This window comes from Canis lupus, chromosome 15 (genome assembly GCF_048164855.1).
Source record: "Canis lupus baileyi chromosome 15, mCanLup2.hap1, whole genome shotgun sequence".
Taxonomy (NCBI): domain Eukaryota; kingdom Metazoa; phylum Chordata; class Mammalia; order Carnivora; family Canidae; genus Canis; species Canis lupus.
Genome location: NC_132852.1, coordinates 4488606 through 4501667, shown reverse-complemented (window position 1 = coordinate 4501667; position 13062 = coordinate 4488606). Strand labels below are relative to the sequence as shown.

Below are 13062 nucleotides of genomic sequence, written 5' to 3'. Positions count from 1 at the left end.
CTGCATCTTCATCCTGTATAGACATTGACACTGCATGGATCTTATGGTTGACAGTGATTTGTCTCCACACGTCTGTATTTTGGAGCTCATCAGAATATCTTGGTTTCATTTTGCTATCCAGGATGTCTTTTTGTACATGGGGATTCGGAAACATTTAAATACTGTTAACATTTTTTAAAAATTATTTTCTTTAAGTTCTATTTGGTTCTTTTTCAATTTTACCATTTCAGGGCACTTCTTGCTCTTTTTTCTTGCCTTTTATGTCTTTTTATTTTAACATGTTGAACATTCTCAATTTATAATCTGTGTATGATTATTTAGTATCTGAACCTGACTTCTTTATATCCACTACACTCTATGCTCCTTTAATGGCTAAAGTACTCTGATACAATTTTCCTTTAGCTGATGGATCTGATTCTATGAAAATGGAGCATTTCTGAGGGTTCCAATACTGCGTGCCAGAATCCAGAGACTATGTTCTCTTAGCTCTGTCTTCTTGCTTATGGTGCATGGCTACTTGATCATCAACTTATATTAATTCCATTTCCTGAATAACCTTAAGCCAATCCCAACACTTCTTTTTGGAAAATTGCAGGTACCACTCCTACCTGCAATCTCCTACCTCTCCTAACTAGCTGATGCTCATAGGCAGCCTGGACTTGGTCACATTTCCTCTTACTGGCCCTTCCAACTCATATCTCCAGAGCTCCTGAAGCCCAGCGTGTTTTCTTACATCCCCATGGCCTCTTCTTTATTGTGCTGTCCACAGTGAACACTTCAGCTTCCTTTGAAATCTAGCTTGGCATCGCTTTCTCCTGGAAGCCTACCCTAAGCCCTTGTCCTTTTCCTGTTGCACTAACCACCTTTTCTTACAGTTGCCTGTTTCCCTGGTCTCTGTGAGCTTATTACACTGTATTATAAGCTGTTTTCCATCAATGGCCCCCTTCAACACTGTCAGCTTTGAGGGCAGCTGCCCTATCTTAGTCATTTCTGGTCCCTGGAGCCCCAGGTATAGATCTATACCTGATGTAGGATGGGTGCTCAATACACATCTTGTGAATTTGGGCTATTTATGTTTGGTGTGAATAAGCCTCAGATACGTACTAGAAGGTGAATATGAGTTGGAAAAAGGACCACAAACACTGAAGTCAAAGTGGGAAGAGCAGGTATAGACAGCTGATAAGAAGATGAAACTGATGTGATGCCTGGATGATGGAGTTGGTTAAGTGTCCAACTCTTGGTTTCAGCTCATGTTGTGATCTCAGGGTCATGAGATTGAGCCCAGAGTTGGGCTCTGCACTCAGAGAGGAGGGGACTCTCTTCCCCTTTCTCCTTCTGCCCCTCTTCCCACCCCGCTCACTGACTCTCCTTCTCTCTAAAATAAATAAATAGAATCTTTTTTTTAAAAAAAAAGATGAAGCTGCCATATTCTTGCCCTGAATGATGTATGGAAAAGATTCCCATGTCTTTAAAATATGATCCCTTGGCTGCTGGTGACAAGCTAACTTCACTTGAGTACATCACTATTAAGGATTAAAATGTCGTTTTATCCAATCTCTTTGTTCCTTTTGTGCAGGAAGTGAGCCCTTAACCTCTGGAGCATAGATACCTTAGGCTTTAAAATCTGATTCAGGATCAAAGGGTGTATCATAAGGTGGCCTGGAGTCCAATAAATCCTAAAGAGGAGTAGGGTGGGAATTGCTCAAGAAAAGCAAAATGCCAAAAAGTTCAAAATAACCAAATTCCTCTGTTAGTTCCTAACCGCGTGGGAGGGTTGTCTCTTCCGTCTTTGCTGGGCTCTGCTGCCACAAAAAGGAGGTGACATTCTTTCATCACCACTCTGAAATGAAGTCTAGCTTAAGCCTTCTACCTCCTACCGTGCTATGGGCCCTATCCCCACACAATGTCCCCATTTCTGTTTTTGGAACAAATCTTGCGGGATCATGAGTCATAGCCATCAGCAGCTCGGCACACTTAGGACAAAGAGTCTTTCTCTTTTCTCTGACCAATCCCCAATAACTTAATGATTGGGTTTCTTGCTGCTAGCTGAGCACATTAACTGGCTGACAGCTGGCTCTTCATGCCAAGCTTTGAGGTTTGGCGGCAACTTCTTTTCCCGCCTTCTCCTGCCCTCTCTGGTGGCCGCCACCTGATAGAACTGCTAACGTGCCTCCTTCCTGCATTCCTGTTGACAGATAGATGGAGGGACAGGCAGTTGGGTGATCGCCAGGTTGGGTTTCCCCCTGACAATTTCTCTCTCCTTAGGTTTAGCTAAGATTGCATCTGCCAACTTGCAGGAGGGAATACTAAATTAAACTTTTTCAGTATATCTCTGGATTATTACAGATAGAAAACTATTTTTCCCCCATAGATAAGCTGTGAATCCGAGCACTTAAAAAAATGAAGCCAGATTACCAAAGGTATTAGCAGGGCCACAGTTCTAGGTGGAGCTTAGAACTTGAAAGGCTACAAAGCTTTGGGAAAATATTAATGCCTGAATTGGGAATGCATGCTGAACAAAATACTAGGCTAGCCTAAACAATCTGCATGTTCTTTATTTAGCTCCAGTTCAATTATTTTGATTATCATTTTAGTTAACAGTGGAAATATTGTGAGGATAAAAGTAGATCTTATTTTGCCGGCACAGAGAATAGAATTTATAGGTTTAAGGGCTTGGTGAGTATTTTGAAACAGTTATATTTAATAAAAGAATCAGTCATGAACAATTAGAAACTAGCTTAAATATCTTCCAACAAAATCAATAAAATGTACATATACTAACTTAGGCTTTTAAAATGTATAAAATATTTTATGTGACAGTGTCGTACTTCAAAATAAAAGGAAGTAGAAAATTATCCTTGTTTAGACTTTAAGAGAAAGATGAAGTAAATTGAGAACAAGGAACATAACATTTGAATTACAATCATAGATCCCTTTAAAATACATACATTTTGGGCAGCTCAGGTGGCTCAGTGGTTCAGCGCTGCCTTCAGCCCAGGGCGTGATCCTGGAGTCTCAGAATCGAGTCCCACATCGGGCTCCCTGCATGGAGACTGCTTCTCCCTCTGCCTCTCTCTCTCTCTCTCTCTCTCTGTCTCATGAATAAATAAATAAATCTTTAAAAAATATATATATATATTTCCACTTCCCATTTTGATCATTAAATAATTGCTAAATGTGATAATTGTAAGTAAAATAGTTTTCTATATATTGTTATTTGAGTTATTTGGAGAAGATTCTTTGCTGAACCAAACCCAAGTCAGATTCCTGAATTTTCTTGTAGGCCCATCTGTGGACCTCCTTTAAAGTCCAATTTTAGCAAGAACCCTGCTAAGTCAGTTAATAAGAAACCTCCACTCTTGATATATGATCATCCTTTCTATCTCTTAGCATTTCTCATCCCCCACCATCCCTCAGGATGAGGTCCTACCACCTGGCCTGCAAGCATCTTTTTAGGTCAGTTTAGCTGGAAACTCTTACCTGATCTAGTGGCCCCACCCTGCTCCTTGGCTATGAATTCCCATTTCTCATGCTCTGTTTGTAGATGAGCCTCCTCTCTCCATCCTACTGCAGGATCTCATTGCGGTGGCTCCCACAACTATTATTACAACCCCCTTGAGTAAAGCCAGCCTTACTGTGCCTGTGCTTTAGCAAGGGTCATGAGTATGTGTGTATGTGTGTGTGTGTGTGTGTTTTTCTTTAATATTACCAATCAAAGAAACTACAGCTCTGGGGAGAAGACGAATGCCTTGTCTAAGGCCTCACAGCTGAATACTACTGAGGTAGGAGACTAGTAAATCTACTATAGGTCTCACACATGGAGAAAAGGGGCAGGGAGGTAGGTAGAAGAATGGCCTCCAGCTTGTGACTATATTGGCAAGGGGAAACTAAGGTTGCAGATAAGATAACAATCGGCTGGTGTTAAAGGGATTATCCTGAATCTTCTGGGTGAGTTCAAGGTGATCAACATCGCCAGGTCATGAATTAGGGAAGAGGAGGGCACTGTGATACTACCTCCACAGTGCTGCTGGTTTTGCAGATGGAGGAAGTGTCCACCAGCCAAGGAAGGCAGGTGCCTCTAAAAGCTGGAAAAGGCAAGACAAAGAGGTCGCCCCTGGAGCTTCCATGGAGGACTGCAGCCCTGCCCACACTGAATTTGAGGCTTATGAAACTCCTATCTGACCTCCAGAGAGGAAGGGAAAAACGAGGTAGAAGAGCAGGCAAAATAATTGAGTTGGATATAGAAGAGTAAAGAATGGGGGCACCCGGGTGCCTCAGTGGTTAAGCGTCTGCCTTTGGCTCAAGTCGTGACCCTGTGGTCATTGGATCAGGTCCTGCATCAGGCTCCCTGCAGGGAACCTGCTTCTCCCTCTGCCTGTGTCTCTGCCTCTCTGTGTCTCTCATGAATAAATAAATAAAACCTTAAAGAAAAGGATGAAGATGTGAAGAAGGTTAAGAATGATGAAGTTGGAGGGAAGGTGGCAGAGATAATAAGAGCTTGACTGTTTCTTCATCTTCAGTTTGCAAACAGCTTTATGATCTGAACAACTGGACTCCCTTATTCGGGTTTCTGAGTAGGTGTTAATACCCCCATTTTAAGATAAAGAAATTCAAGATTTGAGTGTTTGACTTGACCAAAGTAATTTGGACTAAGATGTAGGCAGAGAAACAGGAGGTAGCCAGAATTCAACACGCAAACTACCATGCGCATAAGGCTTTGAGTGCAATTGCTTTTAAATGGGTAGGTGCCTGATTCTTTTTCTTTTCAAAACGATTAGCAACATCACTAAACAAACATGGTGACACCAACAAAAATTAAATAAATTAATCATGGTCCAGCTAACCCACAAATTATGTCTCTTACCCTCCTATATTCTTGTGATACATACACAATTTTGCATGGTTCTGATTACAATATAAATACAATTTTGGTGTTTTTTACTTTGTATCATATTTCCTGTATTAGTCTTCATAATTGTAATTTATAATGGCTGTTTGACATTTCACCACACCGATGTTTAATAACAATAAATTTCCATATTGTTTGACATTTGGTTGTTTGTTTTCGATATAATGATGCAATGTACATCTTTAGGTACATGTCATTTTCCTTTTTATTTTTATTTTTTTCATTTTCCATTTTATTTTATTTTATTTTATTTTATTTATTTTATATTTTTTTCATTTTCCTTTTTAAAAAACTTTTTAGAGCAGCTCGGGTGGCTCAGTGGTTTAGCGCCGCCTTCAACCCAGGGCGTGATCCTGGAGACCCGGGATCGAGTCCCACGTTGGGCTCCCTGTGTGGAGCCTGCTTCTACCTCTGCCTGTCTTTCTCTCTCTCTCTCTCTCTCTCTCTCTCTCTCTAGGTCTCTCATGAACAAATAAATAAAATCTTAAAACTTTTTACTTAAATGCAAATTAGTTAACAGTGTAATATTAGTTTCAGGTGTAAAATATAGTGATTCAACACTTTCATACAACATCCTGTGCTAATCGCAAGTGTCCTCCGTAACCCCATCACCTACTTCACCCATTGCCCCCACTCACCTCCCATCTGGTAACCATTAGTTATCTCTAGGTAAGGGTCTGTCTCTTGATTTGCCCCCCCTTCTCTTTTCTATGCTCATTTGTTTTGTTTCTTAAATTCCACATATGAATGAAATCATAGAGTATTTGTCTTTCTCTGACTTACTTTGCTTAGCATAATACTCTCTAACTCTATCCATGTCATTGCAAATGCCAAGATTTCATTCTTTTTGTGGCTAATATCCCTTGCTATCTATATACACAATGTCTTCTTTATCCGTTCATCAGTTGATGGACACTTGGGCTATTTCCATAATTTGGCTGTTGTATATAATGGTGCTATAAACATTGGGGTACATGTATCCACTTGAATTAGTATTTCTGTGTTCTTTGGGTAGATGTCTAGTAGTGCAATTGCTGGATCATAGGGTAGTATCCAAAATATACAAAGAACTTACGAAACTCAACACCCAAAAAACAAATTATCCACTAAAAAAATGTATAGAAGGCACAGATGTTTCTCCAGAGAAGACTTACAAATGGCCAACAGGCATATAAAGAAATGCTCAATATCATTCAGCATTGGGGAAATGCAAATCAAAACTACAGTGAGATCCACCTCACACCAGTCAGAATAATTAAAATCAACAACAGAAGAAACTAGGTGTTGGTGAAGATGTGGATAAAGGGGAACCCTCTTGCACTGTTGGTGGGAATGCAAACTGGTGCAACTGCTCTGGAAAACAGTATAGAGTTTCCTCAAAAAGTTAAAAATAGAAACACCTTACAATCATTTTCCTTTTTTAAAAAAAAGGAAATTTCAGATAAATACTAGGATTGTGCATATGGATGTTCTCATTATTCCATATTTATTGACCAATCACCTTCAAAACTGTTGTACCAATTTATACTGTATGAAGGTACAAGTTTACCAAGTCTCAGCAATTACACTTTCTTCCCTACTAATTTTGAAAGCCATTGTTAAAGGGTCTCAGATTAGCTAGTATCCTCTACTGACGAGCAAAAGGGTAGGAGATCACTGTCTACGTGCTTTTATGTTGATTTACTGCATAAGTAACTTGCCTTTATTTGCATTTCAGAATTTCAAAGGGGTATTAAGGAAAAAGCTAAATCCACCAAAATCAAGTTAGCCTTAGAAATAAATGACAGAGTGAAAGCAGGTACCAATGACCTACTTTATTCCAGTTTAATAAACTCTAACTGTGGAGAATGCCTATAAGTGAAATCACTTAGGAGGGTGATGGGAGAACTAGGAGGCACACTGCTCTCTTGGCCGTAGTCATTGGAAGGCCCAGGTGTGCCTGGTGGCAATATTTAGAAACCATGACTAAAACTCCAAGAACAGCCTCATAGTAAACAAGTTGTGTGGTTTAGGACCATGTAAAATTGTTCCCGGGCTGCTCTAGAAATGCTGAGGTGCTTGTCGTTTGTGTTTTGGATAAAGCACTTTGTATGAATTATAATTGATATACCAATATTTTAGGTGTAAAACTTATCGATTCAATATTTCTATACATTATGAAATGATCAACAGGTCTAGTTACCATCTGTCACCACACAGTTATAACAGGATTGTTAACTATATTCCTTTAGCGTATGTGACATTCCCAATTATTTATTTTACAGTTGGATGTTTGTACATCTTATTCACCTTCACCTATTTCCTCCACTACCTCCTCACTCCCTTCCCCTCTGCCAACCACCAGTTTTTTTTTTTCCATATCTATGAGTCTGTTCTTGTTTTCTCGGATACCGTATTATTTGACTTATATGTGGAATTTGTCTTCTGTGACTTGCTTCACTTAGCACAATATCCTCTAGGTCCACCCACGTTGTAAATATCAAGACATAATTTTTTATGGCTAAGTGATATTTCATTCTGTGTTTGTGTGTGTCTTTATATGTATATACGTATCACATCTTCTTATCCATTCATCTGTCAATGGACACACACATTTAGGTCTTTCAGCCATATTGAGTTTATTCTTGTGTGTGATGGAAGAAAGTGATCTAGTCTCTTGCTTTTGCAAGTATATTTCCAGTTTTCCCAACACCATTTACTAAAGAGACTGTCTTTTCCCCATTGTTTGTTCTTTTTTTTTTTTTTTTTTTAAGATTTATTTGCCTATCTGAGAGAGTGACCCAGAGCACACAAAGGGAGAGAGAAGCAGACTCCTACGGGGCTCCATCCCAGGACCCCAGGATCATGACCTGAGCCCAAGAGAGACCCTTCACTGACTGAGCCACCCAGGTGCACCTCCCCATTGTATGTTCTTGACTCCTTTATCATAAGTTAACGGACCAGATAAGGATGGGTTTACTAGTGTTTGATTTATGTGTCTGTATTTGCACCAGCATCATACTGCTTTAATTCCTGTAGATTTTTAGTATAGTTTGGAGGTATCACCTGCCCTGATTCCAGCTTTGTTCTTTCTCTAGAGAGCTTTGGCTATTCAGGGTCTTTTGACCCATACACATTTCATGTTTATTCTAGTTCTGTAAAAAAAAAAAAATGGCTTTAGTATTTTGATAGATTGCATTGAATCTATACATTGCTTTGCATAGTATGGTCATTTTAATTGTATTCATCCAATCCCTGAACATACAATATTTTACTATTTGTGTTTTTTTCAATTTCTTTAATTAATGTCTTAGAATTATCAATGTACAGGTCTTCTACCTATTTGGTTAAATTTATTCCCAGGTATTTTATTCTTTTTGATGCATTTGTAAATGAGGTATTTTCTTATTTCTCTTTCTGATAGTTACTAATGTATAGAAACAACTGATTTCCATATATTCTGAATCCTACAATTTTGTTGAATTCATTTACACTAAAAGCTTTTTAGTGGAGTCCTTCAGGGTGTCTATAGCATCATGTCAACAGCCCATGGTGACAGTTTTACTTTTTCCTTCCAATTGGATGCATCTTATTTCTTACCTCATTGTGGGGCTAGGACTCCCAGTACTATGTTGACTAGAAGTGGTGAGAGGGCGCATTCTTGTCTTCTTCCTGGAATTACCAGAAAAGCTTTCAGCTTCTGACTATTGCGTGTACTGTTAGCAATGGGCTTGTTATATATGGCTTTTATTAGTTGAGATCTATTCCTCTATACTCAGTCTGTTGAGAGCTTTATCATATTTGGTTTTGGTATCAGGAAATGTTAACCTCCTGTGATGAGTTTGGAAATATTCTTATCTCTTTAATTATTTGGAATAATTCAAAGAGGGTAAGTATGAACTGTTCTTGAAATGTTAAGTAGAATTTGCTTGTAAAGCTAATTATCGATTTTCTTACAGGAAATTTTTTTTATTACTGACTCAATTTCATTACTAGTAATTATTCTATTCTGATTTTCGATTTCTTCATGAGTTAGAAACATAAGATTATATTTATAGAGACTTATCTCTTTCTTCTAGGTTTTCTAATTTGCTGGCTTATAATGTATGTAGTATTTTCTTATTGTATTTCTGTGTACAGATTCTAATTTCTAAATTTATTTGTGCTTTTTTTTTTTTTCCTTTGTGAATCTGGCTAAAGGTTTGTGGCTTTTGTTTACCTTTACAAAAAAACAAGTTCTTAATTTTTACATATTCAGTGTTTCTTCCATTTATTTCTGCCTCTGATCTCTATTATTTTCTTTTTTTTCCTACTAACTTAGGAATTTATTATTATTTTTTTAATTTCCTTTATGGTAGAGTTAGAATTTTTTTTTTAAGTGTTTTTCTTGTTCCATGAAGTATGTTGCATTGCTATGAAATTCCCTCCTAAAACTGCTTTTAGCTTCTTAAAGATTCTGGAACATTGTGTTTCCATTTTCATTGTCTCAAGGTAGTTTTTTATATCCTCTTTGGTTTTTTCATGTGCACATTGACTGTTAGGTAACATGTTAAATCTCCACATCTTTTTCCATTTTCTTCTTGTAATTAATTTCTAACTTTACCCCACTGTGGTCAGAAAAAAAATTGATATTATTTCAGTCTTCTTAAATTTATTGATACTTGCTTTGTGACCTAATACATGATCTATTCTGGAGAATATTTCATGTGCACTTGAAAAGAATATTTATTGTGTAGTTTTTGGATGGAATCTTCTGTATAAAGTTCAGCTGGTCTAATGTGTGGTTTTTGTTTTTTTGTTTTTTTTCATTAGAAATTGAAATTTTTTCCATGCTGGGAGATTTTTATTGACTTAAATTGACATTTTTAATTTTGTTTACCAGGGCCTTAGTGAATATACCTTTATTTGATACAAACCTACAGGTTCTTATTGGTACCACAGGCTCATGGAGACTCACAGTTGTCAGTGTTTTGTAGTGATTAAAACAATACTCAAGAAGTTACTTCACTGAAATACTTAAAAGCGTATTCTGGAGAGTATTTGAAAGTAATTTATAATTACTTTCATTTATAAATAGTAATTACAAATTTAGATGGGTATCTGGTGTTGAAGATAAACACTTAATAAAACATTGTTTTAATACCTTTCTCTATGGAGATTAGTTATAGCTATGATATATTCATAACAGTAAGGGATAAAGCTTTATCTTCATATTTATTTTATTCATAGGACTCTTACCAATGAAGAATGTTGTATCCAACAATAAACTGGCATATTGCAAGGGGCATTCTGCAGAAATAAAAATTATTTTTGTTTTTGCTCCCCTTGCTTCAGGAGACCTATCTAGAAAAATGTTACTGTGACCTATGTCAGAAAAATTACTGCCTGGGCTCTCTTCTAGGAGTTTTATGGTTTCAGGTCTCACATTAGGATCTTTCATCCATTTTGAGTTTGTTTTTGTGTGTGATGTGAGAAAGTGGTCCGGTTCCATTCTTTTGCATGTAGTTGTCTATTTTTCCCAACACCGTTTGTTAAGAGACTTTTTCCCATTGCATATTCTTTCCTCTTTTGTCAACGATTAATTGACCATATATAATTGTGGGTTTATTTCTGGGCTCTGTATTCTGTTCCATGGATCCATATGTCTGTTTTTGTGCCAGTGCTATAGTGTTTTGATTACTACAGCTATGCAGTATATCTTGAAATCTGGAATTGTGAAACCTCCAGATGTGTTCTTTTTCAAGATTGCTTTGGCTGTTCAAGGTCTTTTGTGGTTCCACACGCATTTTAGGATTATTTGTTCTAAGTCTGTGAAAAGCGCTGTTGGTATTTTGATAGGGATTTCATGAAATGTGTAGACTGTTTTGTGTAGTATGGACATTTTAACAATATTCTTCTAATCAATGAGCATAGAATGCCTTTCCATTTCTTTGTGTCATCTTCAATTTTTTTTCGCCAGTGTTTTATAGCTTTCAGGGTACAGGTCTTTTGCCTCTTTGGTTATATTTATTCCTAGACATTTTATTCTCTTTGGTGCTACTGCAAAAGAGATTATTTTCTCAATTTCACTTTATGCTGCTTCATTATTAGTGTACAGAAATGCAACAGATTTCTGTATATCGATTTTGTATCCTGTAACCTTACGAATTCATTTATCAAGTCTAATAGTTTTTTTTTTTTTGCTGGAGTCTTTAGGATTTTCTATATATAATATTGCATCATCTGCAAATAATGAACAAGTTTTACTTCTTCCTTATTGGGATGCTTTAATTTCTTTTTGTTGTCTGATTGCTGAGCTAGGACTTCCAGTACTATGTTGAATAAAAGCAGTGAGAATGGACATGCTCCTAAGGTTCTTGATCTTTGGGAAATTGCTGAGTTTTTGACCATTCAGGATGATCTTAGTTGTGGGTTTTTTTCACATATGCTCTTATGTTAAGTATGTTCCCTCTAAATCTACTTTTGTTGAGGGTTTTTTTTTTTTTAATCATGAGTGGATGTTGTACTTTAAGTGCTTTTTTTGCATCTATTTAAAATAATCATATTCCTTACCTTGTTGTATCATATTGATTGACTTGGAGATAGTGAACTATCCTAGCATCCCAGGAATAAATCCTATCTGATTAGAGTGAATGTTTTTTGTTTTGTTTTGTTTTGTTTTGTTTTTAATGTATTGTTGGAAATGGTTTGGTACTGTTTTGTTGAGGATTTTTGTGTCTATGTTCATCAGAGATACTGACCTGTGGTTCTCGTTTTTTGTATTGTCTTTTTCTGGTTGTAGTATGAGGTAATGCTGGTCTCATAGGATGAATTGAAAGCTTTCCTTCCTCTTCTAGTTATTGCAATAGTCCGCAAAAAAAGTATTAAATCTTCTTTAAATATTTGATAGAATTCTTTTGTGAAGCTGTCTGGTCCTGTACTTTAGTCTGTTGGGAGTTATTTTTTTGTTGTCGTTGTTGTTGGTTTTTGTTTTTTTGTTGTTTTGATTACTAATTCAATTTCATTGCTGGCAATCAGTCTGTTCAAATTTTCTATTTCTTCCTGATTCAGTTTTGAGAGATTATATTTCTAAGAATTTATCCATTTCTTCTATGTTGTCAAATTTCATAACATTCTTTTCATAATCTATATCTGTGGTATTGATCTTTTCATTTCTGATTTGTGTGTGTGTGTGTCCTCATTTTTGCTTACTTGCTTTTTTTCTTATGAGTCAGGCTAAAGTTTTAAAGTATTGTTGATCTTTTCAAAGAACTAGCTCCTGGTGTAATTGATCTGCTTTGTTTGGATGGCTGTTTTTTCTTTTTAGTTTCTCTTTGATTTATTGCTGATCTGATCTTTATTATTTCCTTCCTTTTGTTGTTTTGGGGTTTTGTTCTTTTTTCAAACTCCTTTAGGTGCAAGGTTAAGTTGTTTACTTGAGATTTTTCTTGCCTTTAATGTAGGTCTATATTGCTATAATCTTTCATATTACACCACTTTTGCTGCATCTAAAAGATTTTTGACCTTTGTGTTTTCATTTTCAATTGTCTGTGTATTTTTGGATTTCCTCTGATTTCTTGATTGACCCATTCATTGTTTAGCACCATGTTATTTAAACTTTATGTATTTGTGTTCTTTCCAGGTTGATTTCTAGTTTCAGTGTTGTTGTCAGAAAAGATACATGATATGACTTAATTCTTTCTAAATTTATTGTGACTGTTTTATGGCTGATTAAGTGATCTCTTCTAAAGAATATTCTTCTAAAGAATATCTCTTCTAAAGAATAATGTGCACTTGAAAATAATGTGTGTTCTGCTTTAGGATGGGATATTATAAACAAGTCTGTTTATAATGTGTCATCCCAAGCCACTGTTTCTTCTTTTTCTTTTTGGATTATCTACCCATTGATGCAAGTGGGGTTCTAAATCCCCTACTATCAGTGTATTACTCTTGAATATTTTTATATTTATTTTGAGCTGCTGTATGTATTTGGATGCTTCCGTGTTGGATGCATAAGTATTTACAATTTCTATATCTTCTTGTTGGCTTATCCTTTTTTTTGATTATGTAGTGTCCTTGTCTCTTATTACAGTCTTTGTTTTAAAGTCTATTTTATCCCATATAAGTATTGCTACCCTGACTTACTTTTAACTTCCATTTGCATGATAAATACTTTTCCATCCCTTCACTCTGAA

The 13062-nt window shown here is 36.4% G+C and overlaps 1 long non-coding RNA gene across 1 annotated transcript in view; it reads right to left on the bottom strand.

Annotated features, from left to right (window-relative positions):
• Positions 1 to 1429: 1429 nt before the first annotated feature.
• LOC140604558 (uncharacterized) overlaps positions 1430 to 13062 on the bottom strand; it is a 54050-nt gene continuing 42417 nt past the window's right edge. Inside the window, exons 4-5 of the long non-coding RNA XR_012007369.1 lie at positions 2949 to 3091; positions 1430 to 2185 (exon numbers count right to left, since the gene is read on the bottom strand). This is a non-coding gene — a long non-coding RNA (uncharacterized lncRNA). The remainder of the gene's footprint in view (positions 2186 to 2948; positions 3092 to 13062) is intronic.